This window comes from Schistocerca serialis, chromosome 4 (assembly GCF_023864345.2).
Source record: "Schistocerca serialis cubense isolate TAMUIC-IGC-003099 chromosome 4, iqSchSeri2.2, whole genome shotgun sequence".
Taxonomy (NCBI): Eukaryota; Metazoa; Arthropoda; class Insecta; order Orthoptera; family Acrididae; genus Schistocerca; species Schistocerca serialis.
In genome coordinates this window covers 2,954,968-2,981,430 of record NC_064641.1, presented here as the reverse complement: position 1 = coordinate 2,981,430, position 26,463 = coordinate 2,954,968, and positions in this window count along the sequence as shown.

Below are 26,463 nucleotides of genomic sequence, written 5' to 3'. Positions count from 1 at the left end.
CCCGTCGACCTGGGACCGGACCGCAGCGACGCACGGATGCACGCCAAGACCATAGGATCCTACACAGTGCCGTAGGGGACCGCACTGCCACTTTCCAGCAAATTAGGGAAACTGTTGCTCCTGGGGTATCGGCGAGGACCATTCGCAACCGTCTCCATGAAGCTGGGCTACGGTCCCGCACACCGTTAGGCAGTCTTCCGCTCACGCCCCAACATCGTGCAGCCCGCCTCCAGTGGTGTCGCGACAGGCGTGAATGGAGGGACGAATGGAGACGTGTCGTCTTCAGTGATGAGAGTCACTTCTGCCTTGGTGCCAATGATGGTCGTATGCGTGTTTGGCGCCGTGCAGGTGAGCGCCACAATCAGGACTGCATACGACCGAGGCACACAGGGCCAACACCCGGCATCATGGTGTGGGGAGCGATCTCCTACACTGGCCGTACATCACTGGTGATCGTCGAGGGGACACTGAATAGTGCACGGTACATCCAAACCGTCATCGAACCCATCGTTCTACCATTCCTATACCGGCAAGGGAACTTGCTGTTCCAACAGGACAATGCACGTCCGCATGTATCCCGTGCCACCCAACGTGCTCTAGAAGGTGTAAGTCAACTACCCTGGCCAGCAAGATCTCCGGATCTGTCCCCCATTGAGCATGTTTGGGACTGGATGAAGCGTCGTCTCACGCGGTCTGCACGTCCAGCATGAACGCTGGTCCAACTGAGGCGCCAGGTGGAAATGGCATGGCAAGCCGTTCCACAGGACTACATCCAGCATCTCTACGATCGTCTCCATGGGAGAATAGCAGCCTGCATTGCTGCGAAAGGTGTATATACACTGTACTGGTGCCGACATTGTGCATGCTCTGTTGCCTGTGTCTATGTGCCTGTGGTTCTGTCAGTGTGATCATGTGATGTATCTGACCCCAGGAATGTGTCAATAAAGTTTCCCCTTCCTGGGACAATGAATTCACGGTGTTCTTATTTCAATTTCCAGGAGTGTATAATTAACGCCATCTCTTTCTCAGCTGTCCCATGCCTCCCCCTCCTGAGCTCTTGTACTTATTTAAGACTGGTACGCGTGCTTTCAGGCTGTTTACCATAAACCAATTATGTTACGAAGAGAGAACTTGCTGAGAATAGTATTTCAGTTGATACCAATGCCGTCTGTGCGAAAATCCGAAACTAACAAAAACCCTATTCCGTCGGTAACTGTTATGGTATTACATCGTTTGCATTCGAGCTTCTCATGCTCCAGACTCCTATACAGTAGATAGTAATTTGAACTTATTTTGACATTTATGGCACACTTTATGTGAATGAATATGAAGATAAGATCGCTAAGAAATATTTTAAGCCAATAAAAATGAGGGTAAAAAGAATTTCTACTCTGGTCTACCAGCTCAATACCACGAATATCACTTATTTTGGTGTCGGCCGCGGTGGTCTCGCGGTTCTAGACGCGCAGTCCGGAACCGCGCGACTGCTACGGTCGCAGGTTCGAATCCTGCCTCGGGCATGGGTGTGTGTGATGTCCTCAGGTTAGTTAGGTTTAAGTAGTTCTAAGTTCTAGGGGACTGATGACCACAGCTGTTAACTCTCATAGTGCTCAGAGCCATTTGAACCATTTGAACTTATTTTGGTGGGTCTTCCTTTAAAGACATCCTAATTTCGAAAATGGAGGTAGAAGGGAAGACAAGTGTGTAACACCCCGTCAACATTGAGGTTATCAGAGATGCAGTACAACCTCGGCTTAAGGAAGAATGGGTGTGCATTTTGAAAGGAGTCGACTCGGAATGTTCTTTAAGCGAGTTTCTGTAAGTCATGGAACATTTAATCCTGGATGCCCAGACAAGGATTTGAGCTTCCGTCCCCGCGAATGCGAGCCCAGAATGCTGATCACTGCCCAACCTCGCTCGGTCCTAATTTCCACTCACTTTCCTAGATCACAGTCGAACAGTCCAGGAGCTGTCTATTAAGAATTGTGGAGTGGCTTAGAGGTTGCAAGTTTCCAGTAAACATTCACTGCAGTTAGTAATGTTGTCTTTCAATCTAACTCACACTGTAAGCTTTCCAACTAGGATCACAAAATCCTCAAGGACAGCCATTGATAACATTTTTATAGACAAATCAAAGGAACAAAATCATATCATAAAACCTGTAATAAATGGACTATCAGATCATGACATGCAGCTCCTTGTTTTAGATGTAAATTCTGAGCAGATTATCAAGACTGCTAAATCTGAGTACAGGAGAGTAGTCAGTCAACCAAAAATTGAGTGTTTTAGAAAACTGCTCAAAGATATGAACTGGAAAGATGTTTGTAGTGCCCATGACATGAATGAAAAATATAATACATTCATCAACAATGTCAGTACCATGTTTGAAAACTGTTTTCCTCTAAAAGTTACTCAAATTAAACAGAAGTCTGTAATAAAACCATGGATTACACAAGGAATAAAGATTTCCTGTAAGACAAAAAGGAAAATGTATCTGTCGACCAAGAATACCTCCAATACTGAAAATTTAGCTAAATACAAAGAATACTGTAAAATATTAAAAAAAGTAATTCAGACATCTAAGCAAATGCACTACGAGAAGAAGATAGCAATGTCAGGGAACAAAATAAAAACAATATGGGATATAGTGAAAGAGGAGACTGATAGAACCAAAAAGGAACAGGAGCAAATAGCATTAAGGGTAGATGACACATTAGTAACCGATGGGCACAGTGTGGCAAATCTATTTAACAAGTACTTTATATCCATTACTGATAGAATAGGATTGTCAGGATCAGTAAATAATGCCCTTGAATATCTGAAACTAGCCTTTACAAATAGCTTCAGCTACATGAATATGTCACTCACTTCACCAAAAGAAATAACTTCCATAATAAAATCTTTGAAAACAAAGCTTTGTAGTGGTTACGATGAAATATCAACAAAGTTAATTAAGGCATGTTCTTGTGAGTTTAGTACAATTCTAACTTACTTGTGTAACCAGTCAATTATAACTGGGACATTTCCTGACTGGCTAAAATATGCAGATGTTAAGACTCTATTCAAGAAAGGGGATAAAGAGATACCATCAAACTAAAGACCGATTTCACTTTGGCCAGCATTCTCAAAAATTTTAGAAAAAGTGATGTACAGGCAGCTTCTCAACCATCTGATCACAAACAACATATTATCAAGAACACAGTTTTGATTTCTGAAAGGTTCTGATATCGAAAAGGCTATTTACACCTACAGTGAAAATGTACTTAATTCATTAAATAACAAATTACAATCAGCAGGTATTTTCTGTGATTTGTCAAAGGCATTTGATTGTGTGAACCACAACATCCTTTTAAATAAATTAGAATTCTATGGTGTCACGGGCAGTGCTGCAAAATGGTTCAAGTCATACCTAGCTAACAGGAAACAAAGCGTGTCAGTACATGTGGTGTCCCACAAGGATCCATCTTAGGGCCATTGCTTTTTCTTGTGTACATTAATGGTCTCTCATCAGTTACACTGCCAGAAGCAGAGTTCGTTTTGTTTGCAGATGACACAAGTATTGCAATAAATAGTATGTCAAGTGTAGTTCCAGAAAGATCTGCTAATGCTATTTTCATGGATATTAATAAATGGTTTAAAGCCAACTCATTGACATTAAACTTTGAAAAGACTCACTACCTGTAAGAGGTTTCCACCCAGCATATGCATAAAGTATGTAGAAGAGCAGATAGAAGAGGTTGACAGTCTTAAATTCCTGGGATTACAACTTGATAATAAATTCAGTTGGGAGGAGCACACCACAGAACTGCAGAAACGCCTTAACAAATCTGTATTTGCAATTTGAGTGTTAGCAGACATAGGCGACATAAAAATGAAAAAGCTTGCATACTTTGCCTACTTTCATTCCATAATGTCATACAGTATAGTATTTTGGGGTAACTCTTCAAGTCAAACAAAAGTTTTCAGAGTCCAAAAGCACGTAATACGTATTATTTGTGGAGTAAATTCACGGACGTCATGTAGAAACCTCTTCAAAGAACTGGGTATACTAACCACTGCCTCTCAGTATATTTACTCCTTAATGAAATTTGTCCTAAATAATGTATCTCTTTTTCCAACAAATGGTTCAAATGGCTCTGAGCACTATGGGACTCAACTGCTGAGGTCATAAGTCCCCTAGAACTTAGAACTACTTAAACCCAACTAACCTAAGGACAACACACACATCCATGCCCGAGACAGGATTCGAACCTGCGACCGTAGTGGTCGCGCGGTTCCAGACTGTAGCGCCAGAACCGCTCGGCCACCAGCGGCCGGCTCTTTTTCCAACAAACAACTCAGTTCATACATAGAATACCAGGAACAAAAATGATCTGCACAAAGACTTAAAAGCACTTACTTTAGTTCAAAAAGGGGTCCACTACTCAGGAACACTCATCTTCAATAATTTGCCAGTAAACATAAAAAAATTAACAAATAAAGATCAATTTAAAAGGAGCCTGAAAGACTTACTAGCGGCCAACTCCTTCTACTCCATAGACGAATTTTTTAATAGAAAAAAATGATGTATATTTTCATACTATTAGTATTGTTATTTCAGCTAAAAAAAAAAGTTGACATGTTCTACATCCACATCTACATCTACATCCCCTCAGCATGGATCTATGGAACGAAAAACTAATCTAATCTAATCTCCCATGGGAAACACAATGTTGCCAACCCATGGATGGATTCATGCACACATTTATTCAGTCATGACCCTGGAGGCGAAATTAGTGATGTTGTTTGTAATGACGTTTTGTATTGCTACTACAGTGAATTTCTATGACGCTTTGGTTTATATTTTTATATTGCACTCAGAGTAATACATTATATATAGTTTCTTTATACTGTAAGGTGTTCTGTAAACTGCCCCCAGGGAAATCTGCGCCCAGGAAAGGTCAAGGAAATGTCCACTGATGCCCCTGTCCAAACTCCGCGTCTTTCCCGGCAGGTAGGAGCGACGAGGGCTCTTACATAGTGTCCTGACAAAGACTGGCGCTACTCGAAGAAGAACTGCAATGCCAAAGATTTTACAATTGGGTGTGGTCATAACTTGGTTTACTTTCCGTCGGATGCAATCACGAATTTTACTTATGACCGGATCTTCAGAAACGACCATGAAAAACATGAAAACTAAATAGCAAACATAGAAATTAAAAATTGTTTCTCTTCTGCTTGACGAAGCACACTTTAAAATAAATGGGAAATACAATATGGTTCATGTAACGCACATAAGATGCGTTGCGATACTAACTTAGAAGCCACGAGGATGCCCATACACTGAGTGAGTCCTTGATGATGTGACAAACTTTCGGGGTTGACTGAGAAAGGTAAATGAATCAATTTGAAGTAAGGAACACTGATCCGGAAATGATCGAGTCGGAAGGTATAAGCTAAAATCTTTCTGGTACCTTTGATAGATGAATACATGTACTGGTACTGTTGTTACTAAGACTGTAGGTAGACAACTTTCAGAAGTGGTACTATGGACCAAAAGAAGAAAACAATGTCAAGAAAACCTGGGTTCTAAAACACGTCTCTTCTCCCGAAGAAGTTGACATAACTCTAAAACTGCTTGCCATACAATCTTCACATGGAATCGCCCAGCACACGTGACGTAAGGTGCACGTGGTTTCTCGTCTTACTCCTATAGCCACATGCGCTCGTTCTCCATACGTGACTTCTTAAAATGAAAACAGATTTCTTCGTAAATATAACCCTGCACATCATTGTAATCATTACCAAGTGGAAGATGTATGAGAATTTTCTTCTTCTCCTTCTTCTTTTTCTCCTACTTATGCACTTCAACGCTTAAATAGTGTCCTGGTTCCAACTTCATATAATTAACGGCATCTCTTTCTCAGCTGTCCCATGTCTCCCCTCCTGAGCTCTTGTACTTGTTTAAGACTGGTACTCTGTCTTCTCCCCATTCTTCCCTGTATTCTTCAACCTTCTCATTTGAATTACAAATTCCCAATTCTGCCCGGATGCCATCATTTTTTATGTGGACCCTCCTTGCGGAACCTCTGATAGTTCCCAAAAATTTCATTTCTGTTGGCTGTATCTCATTTTTGTGTCTTTTTTCTCAGTCCAGCATTTGCTTTCATAAAGAAACACGCACACTGCTATTGTTTCATTCGGTGTGTGGCTTTTTTAACTTTACTTTTCCAGGTATCATTTTTATTTCCACATATACACTGAAATTTGTTGGTTTTTTTATGGCGTTGTGTACGTCCAGAGTTACGCCACCGCCTAAATAGCTGGAGCTAGAGACCTGCTCAAGGGCAACAATCTTAGATCGGAGTTTTCGTTGTGGGCCATAAGTTATATTTTAGTAGAACTTTTTTTTACACTCTGTTATCTTGCCAACTCATATAACTTGTAAACAGGGTGTTGTAAGCCTACATGTGCATTTTTAACACTATTGCACGTAGACCATGGCATGTAGATGGTAGTTCGTTTTCAGCTGTATACCTTGATGGACTTTGTTCCTCCAGATTGTTTAAATGGCTCAAGTGCCTCTAAGCACTATGGTACTTAACTTCTGAGCTCATCAGTCCCCTATACTTAGAACTACTTAAACCCAACTAATCTAAGGACATTACATACATCCACGCCCGAGGCAGGATTCGAACCTGCGACCGTAGCAGCTGCGCGGTTCCGGACTGAAGCGCCTAGAACCGCTCAGCCACAGCTGCCGGCTTCAGATTGTTATAAGTTCTTCCATTCAGATGTCAGAAAGAGGATTATAAAATCGTATATTAAGTAAGATGCACTTTAAAAGGGCAGGATATGAATCATAAAATAACTTACGTAAAACCAAACAAAACTTCTTTTAAGGTACCATTGCGTACATGATTTTTCTTATCAGGGCAGAAGGAAAAGCGGAATTTAAGCGTTAAAACGACTAGCAGTGCAATATTCGTGTATAGAGGGCACATCATAGAATGCTCTGCCTACTGTATAGCGATGATGTTCCTTCATCAGCAGGGTGTTTCCCTTGCCGGTCACTTGCACGGCGGCGACGACGCGGCTACGAGTAGGAGTCACAGCACGTCACTGCGGGTAATACGGAGCGTTCCATTTGGACGAGGGCTCTCAGGGTGCAGGTGGGCCGTGACTTAGTGAACAGGTAGTGGCCAGCGACAATCGGGGCAAATTTCAAAGATTTGTGGTTCGCCGCAAATTCCACTGACCACAGATATTGTGTCTCTTCCATTGCGAGCAGTTATAATAACATGTGATTTTGATTTAATTTCTCACTGAAGACAGAGTGAAGGCCGGAGTGAAAATATAATCGGGCAGCCGGCCGAAGTGGCCGTGCGGTTAAAGGCGCTGCAGTCTGGAACCGCCAGACCGCTACGGTCGCAGGTTCGAATCCTGCCTCGGGCATGGATGTTTGTGATGTCCTTAGGATAGTTAGGTTTAACTAGTTCTAAGTTCTAGGGGACTAATGACCTCAGCAGTTGAGTCCCATAGTGCTCAGAGCCATATAATCGGGCGACACGAAATTATCAGGTAATTTTACACTACTGGCCATTAAAATTGCTAAACCACGAAGATGACGTGCTACAGACGCGAAATTTAACCGACTGGAAGAAGATGCTGTGATATGCAAATGATTAGCTTTTCAGAGCATTCACACAAGGTTGGCGCAGGTGGCGACACTTACAACGTGCTGACATGAGGAAATATTTCTCATACACAAACAGCAGTTGACCGGCGTTGCCTGGTGAAACGTTGTTGTGATGCTTCGTGTAAGGAAGTGAAATGCGTACCATCACGTTTCCGACTTTGATAAAGGTTGGATTGTAGCCTTTCGCGATTGCGGTTTATCGTATCGCCACATTGATACTCGCGTTGGTCGAGATCCAATGACTTTTAGCAGAATATGGAATCGGTGGCTTCAGGAGGGTAATACGGAACGCCGTGCTGGATCCCAACTGCCTCGTATCACTAGCAGTCGATATGACAGGCATCTTATCCGCATGGCTGTAACGGATCGTGCAGCCACGTCTCGACCCATGAATCAACAGATGGGGACGTTTGCAAGACAACAACCATCTGCAAGAATAGTTCGATGACGTTTTGCAGCAGCACACGGACTATCTGCTCGGAGACCATGGCTGCGGTTACCCTTGACGCTGCACCACAGACAGGAGCGCCTGCGATGGTGTACTCAACGACGAACCTGGGTGCAGGAATGGCAAAACGTTATTTTTTCGGACGAATACAGGTTCTGTTTACAGCATCATGATGGTCACATCCGTGTTTGGCGACATCGCGGTGAACGCACATTGGAAGCGTGTATTCGTCATCGCCATACTGGCGTATCACCCGGCGTGATGGTATGGGGAGCCACTAGTTACACGTCTCGGTCACCTCTTGTTCGCATTGACGGCTCTTTGAACAGTGCACGTTACATTTCAGATGTGTTAGACCCGTGGCTCTACCCTTCATTCGATCCCTGCGAAACCCTACATTTCAGCAGGATAATGCACGACCGCATGTTGCAGGTCCTGTACGGGCCTTTCTGGATACAGAAAATGTTCGACTGCTGCCCTGGCCAGCACATTCTCCAGATCTCTCACCAATTGAAAACGTCTGGTCAATGGTGGCCGAGCAACTGGCTCGTCACAATACGCCAGTCACTACTCTTGACGAACTGTAGTATCGTGTTGAAGCTGCATGGGCAGCTGTACCTGTACACGCCATCCAAGCTCTGTTTGATTTAATGCCCAGGCCTATCAAGGCCGTTATTACGGCCAGAGGTGGTTGTTCTGGGTACTGATTTTAATGACAAGCAGTGTATAATACCAAGCACTGTTGAAGAAGGCAGACGTGAAGAATTAAACGAAAATTGCACTCTACACCTTGAAATTTAGAGGACGTACTTGAGCACACGAAACTTGGAGGAGGTTTCTCGGGAGGTCGCATCACGCATTCAGAGGCGCGGCAGGACGGCGGCTGCTCAGAAATTCACGCTGACCCGCCTCGGACGCGGCACACAACTTTGGATTGGCGTGCGGCGCTGTGGCGTCCCCTGGAAGCGCTCCAGGGACTCAGTCGCTGACAAGGGCGTCCGCAGCATCTCCAGGCAGAATCCCTCCTTGTCTGCATGGCCGGCGCACTCTTCACTGTCAGGCGAGGAGGTCGCGGTTCCCCAGGTCTCCCCGCGGCAACATCGGCGCTGACCTCGCATTGCGACTCGTACTGTACGTACCCTACCCCACCTGAGCAGCGACGGGCCGGTCGCTGACGTCTTCTGGGTACCGCGCCGCCAGACCACGACGCAGAAACCTGTGGCTGTCTCGCGTCTGTTGTCCATTTTATTACGCGTTTTGCATTTGAGGTTTTAAAGACGATTTCACTCTTTCTCGGCGTATTCCACTGATGAATTCTTTTCGGATTATCAGCCGAGTGGTAGCGTCGTCTTGTCGCCACGTTTCAATGAGTTTCGTACCCTTGATCTTCGCCACGAATGTTTCAATGAGTTTTTCCAGAAGATGATGGGTACGAAACTCATTGAAACGTTGCGACAAGACGAGGCCACCACTCGGCTGACAACCCGAGAAGAATTCATCAGGTTTTAGACACGTTAAGCGATGATACTTTCTAGTACACTTGGCTTACTAAGGAATACATGAATTAAATTGTGTCTTCTTATTTTTCTCCTTTCTTTCCAGGAGTTCTTCATGTTTTTCTCTTCTTCCTTCTGTCCATACTGCACCAGTCTTTTCCTTTCTTTTTCCTCGAAGCCCTTGAAACTTTTTACTTTTGCTCCGAACTTTTCGCTTTCTCGTATTTCTTCCTCCGTTATTTACATATCTCTGAGATCTGCTTCAATTTCTTTGATCCGTGGCATTGATGTTTTTGCGTTTCTATCAACAAAGTTAAAAATTCTCTGTGTTACCCTCTTTTTATCTAGCAATTTTAGCTGTCCATAGACTACTACTCTTCTTCATTATGTCTGATATATAGCACAAATTTCATTATTACCTATTGTTAGCCGGCCGCTGTGGCCGAGCCGTTCTAGGCGCTTCAGTCTGGAACTGCCCGACCACTATGGTCGCAGGTTCGAATCCTGCCTCGGCCATGAATGTGTGTGATGTTCTTAGGTTGTTGTTGTTTTTGTGGTCTTCAGTCCTGAGAATGGTTTGATGCAGCTCTCCATGCTACTCTATCCTGTGCAAGCTTCGTCATCACCCAGTACCTACAGCAACCTACATCCTTCTGAATCTGCTTGGTGTATTCATCTCTTGGTCTCCCTCTACGATTTTTACCCTCCACACTGCCCTCCAATACTAAACTGGTGATCCCTTGATGCCTCAGAACATGCCCTACCAACCGATCCCTTCTTCTAGTCAAGTTGTGCCACAAACTTCTCTTCTGCCCAATCCTATTCAACACCTCCTCATTAGTTATGTGATCTACTCATCTAATCTTCAGCATTCTTCTGTGGCACCACATTTCAAAAGCTTCAATTCTCTTCTTGTCCAAAATATTTATCGTCCATGTTTCACTTCCATACATGGCTACACTCCATACAAATACTTTCAGAAACGACTTCCTGACACTTAAATCTATACTCGATGTTAACAAATTTTTCTTCTTCAAAAACGCTTTCCTTGCCATTGCCAGTCAACATTTTATATCCTCTCTACTTCGACCATCATCAGTTATTTTGCTCCCCAAATAGCAAAACTCCTTTGCTGCTTCAAGTGTCTCATTTCCTAATCCAATTCCCTCAGCATCACCTGACTTAATTCGACTACATTCCATTATCCTCGTTTTGCTTTTGTTGATGTTCATCTTATATCCTCCTTTCAAGACACTATCCATTCCGTTCAACTGCTCTTCCAAGTCCTTTGCTGTCTCTGACAGAATTACAATGTCATCGGCGAACCTCAAAGTTTTTATTTCTTCTCCATGGATTTTAATACCTACTCCGAATTTTTCTTTTGTTTCCTTCACTGCTTGCTCAATATACAGATTGAGTAACATCGGGGAGAGGCTACAACCTTGTCTCACTCCCTTCCCAACCACTGTTTCCCTTTCATTTCCCTCGACTCTTATAACTGCCATCTGGTTTCTGTACAAATTGTTAATAGCTTTTCGCTCCCTGTATTTTACCCCTGACACCTTCAGAATTTGAAAGAGAGTATTCCAGTCAACATTGTCAATAGCTTTCTCTAAGTCTACAAATGTTAGAAACGTAGGTTTGCCTTTCCTTAATCTAGCTTCTAAGATAAGTCGTAGGGTCAGTATTGCTTCATGTGTTCCAATATTTTTACGGAATCCAAACTGATCTTCTCCGAGGTCTGCTTCTACTAGTTTTCCCATTCGTCTGTAAAGAATTCGTGTTAGAATTTTGCAGCAGTAACTTATTAAACTTACAGTTCGGTAATTTTCACATCTGTCAACACTTGCTTTCTTAGGTTAGTTATGTTTAAGTAGTTCTAAGTTCTAGGCGACTGATGACGTCAGATGTTAAGTCTCATAGTGCTCAGAGCCATTTGAACCATTTGAATCTATTGTTATTGCATTATTTATTTATTTACTCGTTGAGCATTTACAAAGATAAATACGGTAATTGTTAAGCATAACAAAGCGTCTACAATATTCTTACAGCTCTGTACTGCATTCCAATATTCTTCACTAATGTTCTTATAATTCCATACTACACTATGTAATCAAAAGTATTTGAATACCTGTTAGTGGACATAAATATGCAGTGTGTCTACCCTTCGGCTTTGTGAATGCTTGAATTCTGCTGTCGCTACTTTCGATGGTCTGGCGACCTATTATTCCTCAAGAGCCAGACAAGGTAGCGGTATTGGGTACTGAGGACTAGAGTGAAATCGACGTGTCTACTTATCCCAAATGTCTTCCATTGCGTTCAGGTCAAGACCCTGGGCAAAGCCGGCCGGGGTGGCCGAGCCGTTCTAGGCGCTACAGTCTGGAGCTGCGCGACCGCTACGGTCGCAGGTTCGAATCCTGCCTCGGGCATGGATGTGTGTGATGTCCTTAGGTTAGTTAGGTTTAAGTAGTTCTAAGTTCTAGGGGACTGATGACCTCAGCAGTTAAGTCCCATAGTACTCAGAGCCATTTGAACCATTTTGAACCCTGGGCAAGTCAGTTGATTTCTAGAAAATTGTTGTCCACACACATTTGCATCACAGACGCCGCTTTATGACAGGATGCGTTGCCATGCTGACAGAGTCAGCACAGAACGCAGTGCCTGGACGGCAGGGCACGTGTGTGGGGAGAGTGGTGGTGGTGGGGGCTGCGGGCAGGCGCTGCAGGGGAAACGCCGAGCGCTGGAGCGGAAGTGCAGTTCTACACACATTTTTTCTGAATATTATGCAGGGTCCCTCTGCACCCACACCTGCGTGTTGACCACTCGAAAAGATCTGTGACTTCTGGTTTGGTTAGTGTCTAAATAGAACTTCGCCGGAAATGCAGCGATTTATTTGCGTCTGCCTTGTTAACTATTTGTAAGTTTCAGAGAAATGTCTTGTTGCCATGTTAAAATTTTCGTCTTTTGCCAAAATACAGCGGAGTTTACACAGTCTCACCTCACTGACATGGTATGTAGATGGAGTTATGAGAGAATTTTGTAACAGTTGTTTATTAAGTCTGTTAAGTGAGGAACTGAAAAGTAAGAGAGAGAGATGTCACGTGTCTAGGGTCTAATGTTTGGTAGACTGCTCGGCTGGTGCAAGTCTTTTGAGTTGACGTCACTTCGGCGATACGGATGAGATGATGAAGACAACACAAAACCCAGTCCCTGAGAGGAGAAAATCTCCGATCCAGCTGGGAATCGAACCCGGGCCCCTTAGCATGGCATTCCATTGTGTTGACCACTCAGCTATCAAGGTAGATATTGAAATGTAAGGTCAGTATTTTATGAAAAAGCACATCCTCAATACAAAATAATCATGTAACATCTTTAGTTATGTCGTTCCAAAGCCCATAGCAATTCGAGTTTCACCAGCTATCGATGGCCCTTAAAAATTACATTATTTCACCGAACAACTTTGCAGTTGGTGGAATATCACGATAGAGAGATCTGCGTAATAACCAGACAGCAAAGTACGATACTCTTTGTGTGCTATCATTTGCCAAAGTCTCATTTGCACATCTCAAACCGTTTATGATGTACGAGGTGCGGCTAGAAAAAAACCGGACTGATGCTGGAAAAACATTTATTTACAATTATTTACAATTTCATGTTATCTCCTTCAATGTACTCTCCTCCTCGGTCTCTACACCGCTCCATACGAATTTTCCACTGTTCATAGCAATGCTGCAGATCATTTTCGGTAAATCCATACATTACTTCCGTCGCTTTTTCTTTTACTGCTTCAACAGTCTCAAATCTAGTTCCTTTCAAAGCTGACTTGACTTTAGGGAAAACAAAAAAGTCACAGGGGGCCAAATCAGGTGAGTAGGGTGGATGATCTAAGATGGGAATGTTGTGTTTTGCCAAAAACGTCTTCACTGACAACGCACTGTGAGCTGGGGCATTGTCTTGGTGAAGGATCCATGACTTTTCTCTCCACAAATCGTTCCGTTTTCCCCGTACTCGCTCACGTAGGGTAGCCAGGACGCTAATGTAGTAATGCTGATTCACTGTTTGTCCCTCTGGTACCAAATCAATGTGCACAATCCCTTTGATGTCAAAAAAAAAAAACAATCATCATTGCCTTGAATTTCGATTTTGACATTCGTGCTTTTTTTTGTCGTGGAGAACCAGGAGTTTTCCAATGCATCGATTGGCGTTTAGTTTCGGGATCGTAAGTAAAAAACCACGATTCATCGCAAGTAATAACATTTTGTAAGAAGGTGGGATCGCTTTCAAAGTTTTCCAGGATGTCAGAACAAATCATTCTTCGGCGTTCCTTCTGTTCAATTGTGAGACACTTTGGAACCATTTTTGAACACACTTTGTTCATGTTGAAACTTTCATGAAGAATCTGCCTAACACTTTCCTTGTCAACTTCTGTTAACTCAGACACTGCTCTGATTGTTAAACGGCGATCTTGTCGAACAAGTTTACCGATTTTTTCAATGTTTGCATCAGTTTTTGTTGACAATGGTCTGCCAGTGCGAGTGTCATCACTGGTGTCTTCGCGGCCATCTTTAAATCGTTTAAACCACTCAAACACTTGTGTTCGCGATAAACAATTATCGCCGTACACTTGTTATAACATTACAAACGTTTCACTTGCAGATTTTCCTAGTTTGAAACAAAATTTGATGTTAACACGCTGTTCTTTCTGTACACTCAACATTTTCCGACGCACAGACAAAACGTCAACTACTTAAAACAGACGCCACGGGCAGACTGAGTGCAGGAGGCAGATGAAACTCGAGCAGTAGGCGGAGCGAGAGTCACGTGACAGGCCACGCGACTTTCAGCCTTATTGCATTCGTTTTATTGTTTCACCAGTACTAGTCCGGTTTTTTTCTAGCCACACCTCGTATGAGAGATGTTGTGAATATTTCGCTCTGGCTTCATCATCGAGTGAGGTGGTCCAGTGGTTAGCGCTCTGGACTCACATTTGGGCGGACGACGACTCAAAGCCGCCTCCGACTATTCTGATTTAGCTTTTTCCGTGATTTTCGTAAATCACTTCAGGCAAATGCGGGGAATACTCACTGCCAGCTTCCTTCCCCATGCTTTACCAATCCGATGGGACCACTGACCTAACTGTTCGGTCCCCTCCTCCAAACCAGCCTATCTGGCTTTATCGTTGGAGTGACGCGATCGCAATTGAGCGTGGTGCGTCAGATCAGTTTTCCCGAAATTTGTGACACATCGAGACCTTCATCCAACTATAAAGAAAAATTCAATTCTATCGCTTGCTCCTTGGCTTGCAGTGACGCGTGGTCGGGCATGGTTAACCGGATTTGGCATGTTAATGTTAAGGGGTGCCTGAATGCCCTTCCTGCCGCCACCCCATACCCCCAGGGATGGAGTTAGTGGACCCCAGCTGTCTGCGTCTAGTGTAAATCGTGAAATAGCGTGAATGTGTTTAAAATGTCTGCGAGTCGTGTAACTGAGACGGGACGTGGGGACCAGCCCGGTATTCACCTAGTATGATGTGGAAAACCGCCTAAAAATCCAGGCTGGCCGGCACACCAGCCGTCGTCGTTAATCCGTCGGGCGGATTCGATCCGGGGCCGGCCGCCTACCCGAGTCCAGGAAGCAGCGCCTTAGCGCTCTCGGCTACTCTGGCGGGTCTATAGAGAAAAATTCAATGTGTTTGTTAAATTTGACATGCACCAACGCATCATGTAATATGCACCAAATGCAAAATCATAGTGGCCCCTAATTTTCATTGCAAACTTTTTCGAATTTCGCGCAGTGTCTTACTTCCAAGAAAATTTGACAAAAACTATAACTATTCGCGAAATGATCGGCACATCTACAAATAATTCAAAAATGAATTGTTTCTACAGAATAGTTTCTGTAAAATCGTTTGAGAAAGGCTGCAGCGCGTAGGCCACGAATCGGTAATACGTGAATTGATGAAAGGTGACACTTGTCGGCTGCCCCTTCCGAACAAACGAATGAACTCGCGCAGTGCTTTTGACGAAAGCTGGTCACTGCCCATCGGCCACCGTATTCTTCCTCGGACTCTAAAAACAGTCATCACTTCCGAACTATTCCTCTTCTGTACGCAATACACAATGTTCTAGGGATGTGTTCGTATCCTTTCGCATTAACCATTGTCTGAAGCGCAGTAAGGGAACCAGACTTTAATCACAAAAGACACCCCCTGCTGTAGTGCCACCTCCTCCTTACTTCACTGTTGGCGGTACACGTGATGGCAGGAACTCGCCAAACCCAAGGCCTTCCATAGTACTGTCACACGGTACAGAGTGATTCTCCACTCCAAATCACCTATTTCCGGTCATTCACAGACGAGAGACGTCGCTCTTTACAGCACCTCAAGTGACTCTTTGCACTGTAGCACTGACTTCATAAATGTGTGGCTCATCAGGAGCAGGTCGACCACCGTAACCCCCTCCTCCCCCCCCCCCCCCCACTCTTTTTAACTCCCTACGTACAGTCACTGTACTAGCTGCGCTGATAGCAGCACTTTACAACTTACGGGTGATTCCTGCCGCTGAATTTCTTGCAACCAGCCTCCGCGATGACTGACTTCTCCTATCCGTCAATACAACAGGTCTGCCTGCTCATGATTTGGCTCTGGTTGTTCCGCCGCGTTTCCACTTCGCAGTCACCGGCAGTCGTCTTGGGCAGCTTTAGAAGCGCCCAGATGTCCCTGATGGATCTATTACTAAGGAGACACCAAGTCGCTGCTCCACGTTCGGCGTCCCTGTGTTGTCCTGACCGTCAACACCGATCCCCGCCTCCTTTTATAATGGCGGGTCCACCTCTCGGTACATCTAGTTGCCAATTCGACACTGCATTGCGCTGTCTGGACACTTTCGATGAGACAGTGAATAATAAAAGATGTACAACTTTGCTTCGCCGTTTGCCGATACGTGGCGACAATGCAAGACCGGTCGAAAGAAACAGATCGCAGACGTCAGGCAGTTAACTTGGACCCCTAACCTCATTCAAACATTAGTCGATTTGTGTCTGCATCATGAAGCTGTTCTTGACTGAAAATGTCAGTTTACGAGCCTAATTCTCGTCATTTGCGGGAGGTGTTACTGTTTTGTTTCAATATGAAGAAAACAGCGGCTGAGTCTCGTCGAATGCTCTCAAGTACGTATGGTAAGGACGCTGTTAGTGAAAGGACGTGTCGTGAGTGGTTTCAACACTTCTAGAATGCTGACTTTAACGTCGTAGACCGGCACAGTTGTGGAAGAGAGAATGTTTTCGAAGACGCAGAATTGGAGACATTGATGAGTGAAGACTCGCGTCAAACTCAAGAAGAATTGGCACGATTAGTGGGAGTGACACAGCAAGCCTTTTCAAAACGTCTCAAGGCTGTGGGCATTATTCAGAAAGAAGGAACTTGGGTCCCGTCTGAGCTGAAACAAAGAGACGTTGAACGGCGTTTGTGTGTTTGTGAAAAGTTCCTTCAGAAGCAAAAACGGAAGGAATTTTTGCATCGTATTGTGACCGGGGACGAAAAATAGCTTCATTACGACAACCTTAAAGGCAAAAAATCATGGGAATATCCCGGCTATGCTTCCACGTCGACGGCCAAACCGAATATTCGCGGCTCGAAGATCATGCTCGGCATTTGGTGGGACCAGCTCGGCGTCGTGTACTATGAGGTGTTGAAACCAAGTGAAACAATCACAGATGCTCGTTATCAAACGCATTTACTGCGTTTGAGCAAAATATTAAAAGACAAACGGCCTCAATACAGCGCGAGGTACGATAAAGCGATTTTGCAGCACGACAACGCTCGACCCCACATTGCAAAAGAGGTCAAAACGTACTTGGAAACATTACAATGGGAAGTCCTACCGCACCCGCCGTATTATCCAGACATTGGTCCCTCTGACTATCACCTGGTTGGATCAATGGCGCATGGCCTGGCTGATCAACACTTCCAATCTCATGAAGAAATCACAAATAGATCGATTCGTGGATCGCTTCAAAAGATGAACAATTTTTTCGACACGGGATCCGCACACTGCCCGAAAGATTGGAGAAAGTGGTCGCCAGCGATGGAAAATACTTTGAATGATACATGTGTAACCTATTTGTTTCATTAAAGCCTCAAATGTTGGGGAAAAAACGGCGGAAGCACAGTTGTACACCTGGTAAAAATATTCCTTAGCCAGCCTATGTGTGAGTCAGAGAGTCCGATATAAGGTGTAAAATTTAATTTTGGAAAGATAATGTGGTCGTTTCAATCTATGACAGCAGCAAAATGTCGTACCGCAGATAAAGGATACAAAAATGCTTCATTTCCCGTAACTAAAGTCAGTGTGTGTCTGTATATATATGCTCTAGAGAAACCAGTATTGTAACCAGCTGTACAAATCTTCATCCAGAAGCGGCAATGACCACCTACGTAGCGGTGGCTGACAGCAGCAAAGCGCACCGGAGATTATCCTTGGCGAGTTGGTGGTTATACAAGTTAAAAACAGGCACAAGAAATTATATATTGATTATTTAAGAATAATGGTAGCTTACACAGGATAGAGTAGCATGGAGAGCTGCATCAAACCAGTCTCAGAACTGAAGACGACAACAAGAACATTGTTCAACTAAGGTTTTGTGGAAAGAAGCAGACGGTCACTATGGAGGAGCCGAAGAGTACGTGAGCTTGAGTCTCTAAGACGACTGTTGCATTACTGCATGTGGGTCGAAACATATCTGACTATCGATGATTTGGTAGGAGAATACGGCATGGATTATGAAGACAGCTGAAGTTTTTCCGCGAATTTTGTGGGAAAGGTTTCAGAATCTTGTAATGAGTGGATTTAGATTTTTGAATGAGAGGTTAGATGATGCAGTAATGATACTAGGGCACAATCAGTGGAAGCAGCTGATGAATTTTATTTGAAAGTGGCTCCTTGTAAATTGGTATTGTACTTGACCTGTGGTCAAGAGAACTTTGAGTGACGGGCTTAGGGCAACGTTGCTGGTAAGCTGTGTTAATTTGAAGACTGGTATTTGTATGTCGTCGGTACGACTGTAAGTCCACGTTTTAATGTCAGCAAATTGTGCCTGACGAGGTCCGATTTTGTTCTCTGCCAGTTGGTTGCATATACCAAAGGATTTGGGTATTGCGTTTTACGATAATCCCACTCTAACGTAGTTGAATATTAGCTAATGTCATAACTGACATTCTACTGTTGAAGTGGCACACCAACATTCAAGAAAGAAAATAGGAGTAACCCATTGATTTACAGACCCATATCACTGACCTCAATTTGCTGTAGGATTCTGGAGCGTATACTGTACTCGAACATTATGAAGCACCTTGAAGAAAATGTCTTATTGATACATAACCAACACGGATTCAGAAAATATCGTTCTTGTGCAACGCAGCTAGCTCTTTATACCCACGAAGTAATGAGTGTTGTTGACAAGGGATCTCAGATCTATTCCATATTCCTAGATTTCTAGAAGGCTTTTGATACCGTTCCTCACAAGCGACTATTAATCAAATTGCGTGCATATGGAGTATCGTGTATGTTGTGTGACTGGATTCGTGATTTCCTCTCAGAGAGGCCACAATTCGTAGTCATACACGGTAAATCATGGAATAGAACAGAAGTGATCTCTGGCGTTCCGCGAGGTAGTGTCATAGGCCCTCTGCTGTTCTTGATTTATGTAAATGATCTAGATGATAATCTGAGCAGCCCCTTTGGATTGTTTGCAGATGACGCTGTAATTTACCGTCTAGTAAAATCATCAGACGATGAATTCCAATTAAAAAATGATCTAGAGAGAATTTCTGTACGGTGCGAAAAGTGGCAATTGCCACTAAACAAAGAAAAGTGCGAGGTCATCCACATGGGTGCTTAAACAAATCGGATAAATTTTGGGTATACGATAAATCGCATAAATCTAAGGGCTGTCAATTCGAATAAATACCTAGGAATTACAATTACGAACGACTTAAATTGGAGAGACCACATAGGTAATATTGTGGGAAAGGCGAAACGGAGACTGCGCTTTGCTGGCAGAACACTTAGAAGATGCGACAAACCCACTAAAGAGACAGCCTACATTACACTTCTCCGTCCTCTGCTGGAATATTGCTGCGCGGTGTCGGATCCTTACCAGGTGGGATTGACATCGAAAAAGTGCATGGAAGGGCAGCTCGTTTCGTGTTATCGAGCAATAGGGGTGAGAGTGTCACTGATATGATACGCGAGTTGGGGTGGCAGTCACTGAAACAAAGACGGTCTTCTTTGCGGCGAGATCTCTTTACGATATTTCAATCATAAACTTTCTGTTCCGAATGCGAAAATATTTTGTTGACACCGACCTACGTAGGGAAAAGTGATCATCATAATAAAATAAGGAAATTAGAGCTCAAACGGAAAGATTGAGGTGTTCCTTTTTCCCACTCGCCATTCGAGAGTGGAATGGTAGAGAAGTAGTATGAAAATGGTTCGATGAACCCATTGCCAGGCACTTAAGTGTGAACTGCAGAGTAACCACGTAGATATAGATATAAATGAATGGGCGCCGTCCGAAAGCGAATAAAATGAAGAAGAAAAAAAGTTACTGGCGGACCGGCATTAAGTCTCTATACTGCTACAAGTATAGAATCGGTCTGAATAAGAAGTGCCAGCCTCGCCTTGCCTAGCCAGACATGGTTGATCTTTGCACTGCTGTGGAGTCAATAATTAAGCACCCTGTGTGTATCTGACCACTCTAGGGGAGATTTCGACGAGTAGACTGGAATGTGTATACCGCCTCAGGGGAGATTTCGACGAGTAGACTGGAATGTGTACACCGCCTCGTAATTAGCTCCTGGCAACTTCCACCGATACTCTTAACAATAACAAAACAGGAATACGGTTTAACGTGTCTGTCAAGAGACACACATGAGCATAACACTCCAGTTCCGGAAGATGTTTCGTTTGCTTACGTTGTGTGTCTGCTGCCAATCTCTGCCCCAGTGTTCGATCTTCTGCTGGTCTTCTGACACGTCTGTCGTTGCGACTTCTCTGTACAGGGTGAAACTGAGCATCCCAGAGAAAATGGTATAGGTTGTTGAGGGAAGTGCATACTAATATTGTAAGTGCGAAACTAATTCTCTCTATTGCCTTTTCAAGACTAAACCGCTGAGCGGATATTGATGAAATTTGGTGTGGACGTAACTTGTACCGTGAGGGAGAACACAGGCTATTTTATAAAAGTAAAAAAAAAAAAAAAGTATCGCCTCCTGAGAAGGTGACCTAATGAATGAAACATCTTCATTCTAAATCTGCAAACATAAACCATATTAAAAATTATTGGATTTGTTGCATAATGTGTACGTTTCACCAAGTGCAGCTGCTTCAGTAGCACGATGAATAGTCGCACACTGCTGGCCAAACCCTCTGCATGCACCATCCGGCAGCAGCTCTGCACCTGCTGCTACATCACGTCTTGCGGCAGTTGGTGGGGGATGGGGTTGACGTGGAAGGGTGCGTGCAAACCACGAGCTACACGTATCCGAACAGGCAGACTTGTGAGGCCAACTGACATGACAGCACGTAAAATAGCTTACTGAGTCACCGTCATCCATCATAACAAAAGTACTGATACACAGGTGCATCTGGGCGTAAAATTCAGTTCTTTTATAAAGACCCCAGCACATCCACTGACTCATTAAGGAGTAGCTACATTTCATTTGATGTGTTATGTGGGGCTGTTCTAGATCTACATCTACATCCATACTCCGCAAGCCACCTGACGGTGTGTGGTGGAGGGTACCTTGAGTACCGCTATCGGTTCTCCCTTCTATTCCAGTCTCGTATTGTTCGTGGAAAGAAGGATTGTCGGCATGCCTCTGTGTGGGCTCTAATCTCTCTGATTTTATCCTCATGGTCCCTTCGCGAGATGTACGTAGGAGGGAGCAATATACTGCTTGACTCTTCGGTGAAGGTATGTTCTCGAAACTTCAACAAAAGCCCGTACCGAGCTACTGAGCGTCTCTCCTGCAGAGTCTTCCACTGGAGTTTATCTATCATCTCCGTAACGCTTTCGCGATTACTAAATGATCCTGTAACGAAGCGCGCTGCTCTCCGTTGGATCTTCTCTATATCTTCTATCAACCCTATCTGGTACGGATCCCACACTGCTGAGCAGTATTCAAGCAGTGGGCGAACAAGCGTACTGTAACCTACTTCCTTTGTTTTCGGATTGCATTTCCTTAGGATTCTTCCAATGAATCTCAGTCTGGCATCTGCTTTAACGACGATCAACATTATATGATCATTCCATTTTAAATCACTCCTAATGCGTACTCCCAGATAATTTATGGTATTAACTGCTTCCAGTTAGTGACCTGCTATTTTGTAGCTAAATGATAAAGGATCTATCTTTCTGTGTATTCGCAGCACATTACACTTGTCTACATTGAGATTCAATTGCCATTCCCTGCACCATGCGTCAATTCGCTGCAGATCCTCCTGCATTTCAGTACAATTTTCCATTGTTACAACCTCTCGATACACCACAGCATCATCCGCAAAAAGCCTCAGTGTACTTCCGATGTCATCCACAAGGTCATTTATGTGTATTGTGAATAGCAACGGTCCTATGGCACTCCCCTGCGGCACACCTGAAATCACTCTTAATTCGGAAGACTTCTCTCCATTGAGAATGACATGCTGCGTCCTGTTATCTAGGAACTCCTCAATCCAATCACACAATTGGTCTGATAGTCCATATGCTCTTACTTTGTTCATTAAACGACTGTGGGGAACTGTATCCAACGCCTTGCGGAAGTCAAGAAACACGGCATCTACCCGTGAACCCGTGTCTATGGCCCTCTGAGTCTCGTGGACGAATAGCGCGAGCTGGGTTTCACATGACCGTCTTTTTCGAAACCCATGCTGATTCCTACAGAGTAGATTTCTTGTCTCCAGAAAAGTCATTATACTCGAACACAATACGTGTTTCAAAATTCTACAACTGATCGATGTTAGAGATATAGGTCTAGAGTTCTGCACATCTGCTCGACGTCCCTTCTTGAAAACGGGGATGACCTGTGCCCTTTTCCAATCCTTTGGAACGCTACGCTCTTCTAGAGACCTACGGTACACCGCTGCAAGAAGGGGGGCAAGTTCCTTCGCGTACTCTGTGTAAAATTGAACTGGTATCCGATCAGGTCCAGAGTCCTTTCCTCTTTTGAGCGATTTTAGTTGTTTAATTGTTCTCTCTTGGATCGATGGTCATGGGTATTCCTGTCGTGATGACGTGGAACGGGCATCCGTCGATCACGACAACGCCAACCTGTAACTACAAAAAAAGAAAACAAACTCCTCGCGTGGTTTGGTTACTGTATCTCGAAACTGGTATCAATATCTTGATGGAGCAGCACGCCGGAGTGTGTACGTCGCCCTTGCTTGTAATGAAAGCAGTTGTGTTCGTTGTGTGTCGATCTTTTTCACTTATAAATGTGGACCACTCGTTAACGCGATGCCACCACTGATCTGAAATAACCAAAAGTCCCTCGCATGTTCACTACGGTCGCAGGTTCGAATCCTGCCTCGGGCATGGATGTGTGTGATGTCCTTAGGTTAGTTAGGTTTAAGTAGTTCTAAGTTCTAGGGGACTGATGACCACAGCAGTTGAGTCCCATAGTGCTCAGAGCCATTTGAACCATTTTTGAACCCTCGCATGTTCGCGACAGACCCTTCAGCTTAAGCGAACATTCTGACTTGAACTATCAGTTTAATAAGTCACAGCTGCAAAATACTAACACGAATTATTTACAGACGAATGGAAAAACTGGTATAAGCCGACCTCGGCGAAGATCAGTTTGGATTCCGCAGAAATGTTGGACCACGTGAGGCAATACTGACCCTACGACTTATCTTAGAAAATAGATTAAGGAAAGGCAAACCTATATTTCTAGCATTTGTAGACTTAGAGAAAGCTTTTGACAATGTTGACTGGAATACTCCTTTTCAAATTCTAAACGTGGCAGAGGTAAAATACAGAGAGCGAAAGGCTATTTACAATTTGTACAGAAACCAGATGGCAGTTATAAGAGCCGAGGGACCTGAAAGGGAAACAGTGGTTGGGAAGGGAGTGAGACAAGTTTGTAGCATATCCCCGATGTTATTCAATCTGTATATTGAGCAAGCAATAAAGGAAACAAAATAAAAGTTCGGAGTAGGTATTAAAATCCATGGAGAAGAAATAAAAACTTTGAGGTTCGCTGATGACATTGTAATTCTGTCAGAGACAGCAAAGGACTTGGAAGAGCAGTTGAACGGAACGGACAGCGTGTTGAAAGGAGGGTACAAGATTAACATCAACAAAAACAAAACGAGGATAATGGAATGTAGTCGAATTAACTCGGGTGATGCTGAGGGAATTAGATTGGGAAATGAAACAGTTAAAGTAGTAAAGAAGTTTTGCTATTTGGGGAGCAAAATAACTAATGATGGTCGAAGTAGAGAGGATATAAAATGTAGACTGGCAATGGCAAGGAAAGCGTGTCTGAAGAAGAGAAATTTGTTAACATCGTGTATAGATTTAAGTACCAGGAAGTCGTTTCTGAAAGTATTTGTATGGAGTGTAGCCATGTATGGAAGTGAAACATGGACGGTAAATAGTTTGGACAAGAAGAGAATAGAAGCTTTTGAAATGTGGTGCTACAGAAGAATGCTGAAGATTAGATGGGTAGATCACATAACTAATGAGCAGGTATTTAATAGAGTTGGGGAAAAGAGGAGTTTGTGGCACAACTTGACAAGAAGAAGGGACCGGTTGGTAAGACATGTTATGAGGCATCAAGGAATCACAAATTTAGCATTGGAGGGCAGCGTGGAGGGTAAAAATCGTAGAGGGAGACCAAGAAATGAATACACAAAGGAGATTCAGAAGGATGTGGGTTGCAGTAAGTACTGGGAGATGAAGAAGCTTGCACAGGATAGGGTAGCATGGAGAGATGCATCAAACCAGTCTCAGGACTGAAGACAACAACAACAACAACAGCAACAGTTCTTATGCCCGGTTTGAGAATGGTTATTCAAACGTCAGAAAATAGTATCTTGAATCATTATTCCATCACCCAAGCCGAGGCAACGTTATGAATCTGCGTGGATATTAAGTTAATTATTATTCCGTCGGCAAGGCGTCGCTACGTCGCGTATTCAACAACTGCACGACGTGACTCCAGAGATAACATACCCTTGAGAAATGTTCAAAATTCGTCGTAATTTTGGTGTAAAGTTAATGCTGTTCACATTTAAATTATCACTAATTCACTTGGCACTTTTAGGTTATGCGAATATTTAGTCAATTCCACAAATACTCTTCAAATGTCCATTAAATGGTGTAGGCGACACGGAGAATTAAAGTTGACTTAAGGTTTATTGCCTTTCGTAATTATTGTTTCTCCCTACGCTGAGCACACACATCGATACCCCTTTTAGGGAATTACACATGTTAACATCAGTAATTCTGACTCTGACGTCGACTTCTGACAACACGGCGAAATTGTAATTTCTTCCTGATTGCGTTTTGTTGTAGCCTGCTCAAGTCAAATCATCGAGTTTAAGTCGGCGATCAGTCTGTTTCTGTGTCCTTCGATGTTCGTGACTATTAAGTATCAGGAAGGCTAAGTGCCATCACAAATCAGCAATCACATGGTTAACTTTTTTGTCACATACATCAATATCCCATTATTTGTTTAACGTAAAGATGATCCTACTTTAGTCCGACTTGTGACTGATACTTCCAGTCCATATCGTGAAACATCAAATCGGTTTTAAAACAATCTAGCAGCGCTTAACACGCGTACTACTACTGCCCGTGTTCAAGAGAGAAGTGAAGTTAACATCTTCATTGCCGAGTTACATTGTAGTCACTGCGAACTTACAGCTCGATGCGGCTGCAACTCTCTTCTAGGATAAATGTTATCTTTGGTCGATTTACGGTCTGGGCTTTAACCTTCATAAATAATAATTTTTGAATTATTTCTTTAAAGTTTCTGTTTTGAATCGTATGGTAGTCTTTCATTCAGTCCTTTCTTTATGATAAGTATTAGTATTTATATAAGATTCGTGTTAATGAAAGTGAAAAAAGTGTAAATTTTGTTGTCAGTAGCTGTCGTCACTGTGAGGATGACTGATTTTCCTTTTTCTTTTGCAACGAAAAGGGTGTTCATTATGGGTTCTATATTTGGGCTATTACCGTTACTTCCATTTTCATTTTATTTGTCTTGCACAGAAAATATCTTCAAAACATTTCCAATGAATGCACCGCGTGTTTCGTTTGGAAAGATAGTAGTCCAACCTGCTGTTGACAATAATACAGTCCACGTAATTTTACGACCTCAAGTTTGCATTCAGTACTGCTCGGTTGTGTCTAGTGTTTGTGTTTCCACATAGAGTTAGCTGTACGTTAAAAGTGATACACACGAGTACAGATATGTTTTCTGGTGAAGAGTTGGCCAATACACACTGTATCTGTGGTTTGTGACGGTCCGGATATATCGACTGTACATGTGCTCTTTCATATCCTCCTGCAAACTATTAGCACAGGACAATGTTGCATTAATATTTTCTGAGCGACAGATTTAAAGATACCAATGGAGGATTTTCATGGTATCAATGTGTTTGAAAAATAATTCTAGTAAGTTACGAGTCACCAGGGAAGGTACAGTGGGCACACAAAAATATGGAAACACCAGGGACACAACACTTTACCATGCAAACGTTATATGGAAACAGCTTCCAATCGTCTCGGAATAAACAAATACCTGTCCTGTATGGTTTTGAAGGGAATCATATACC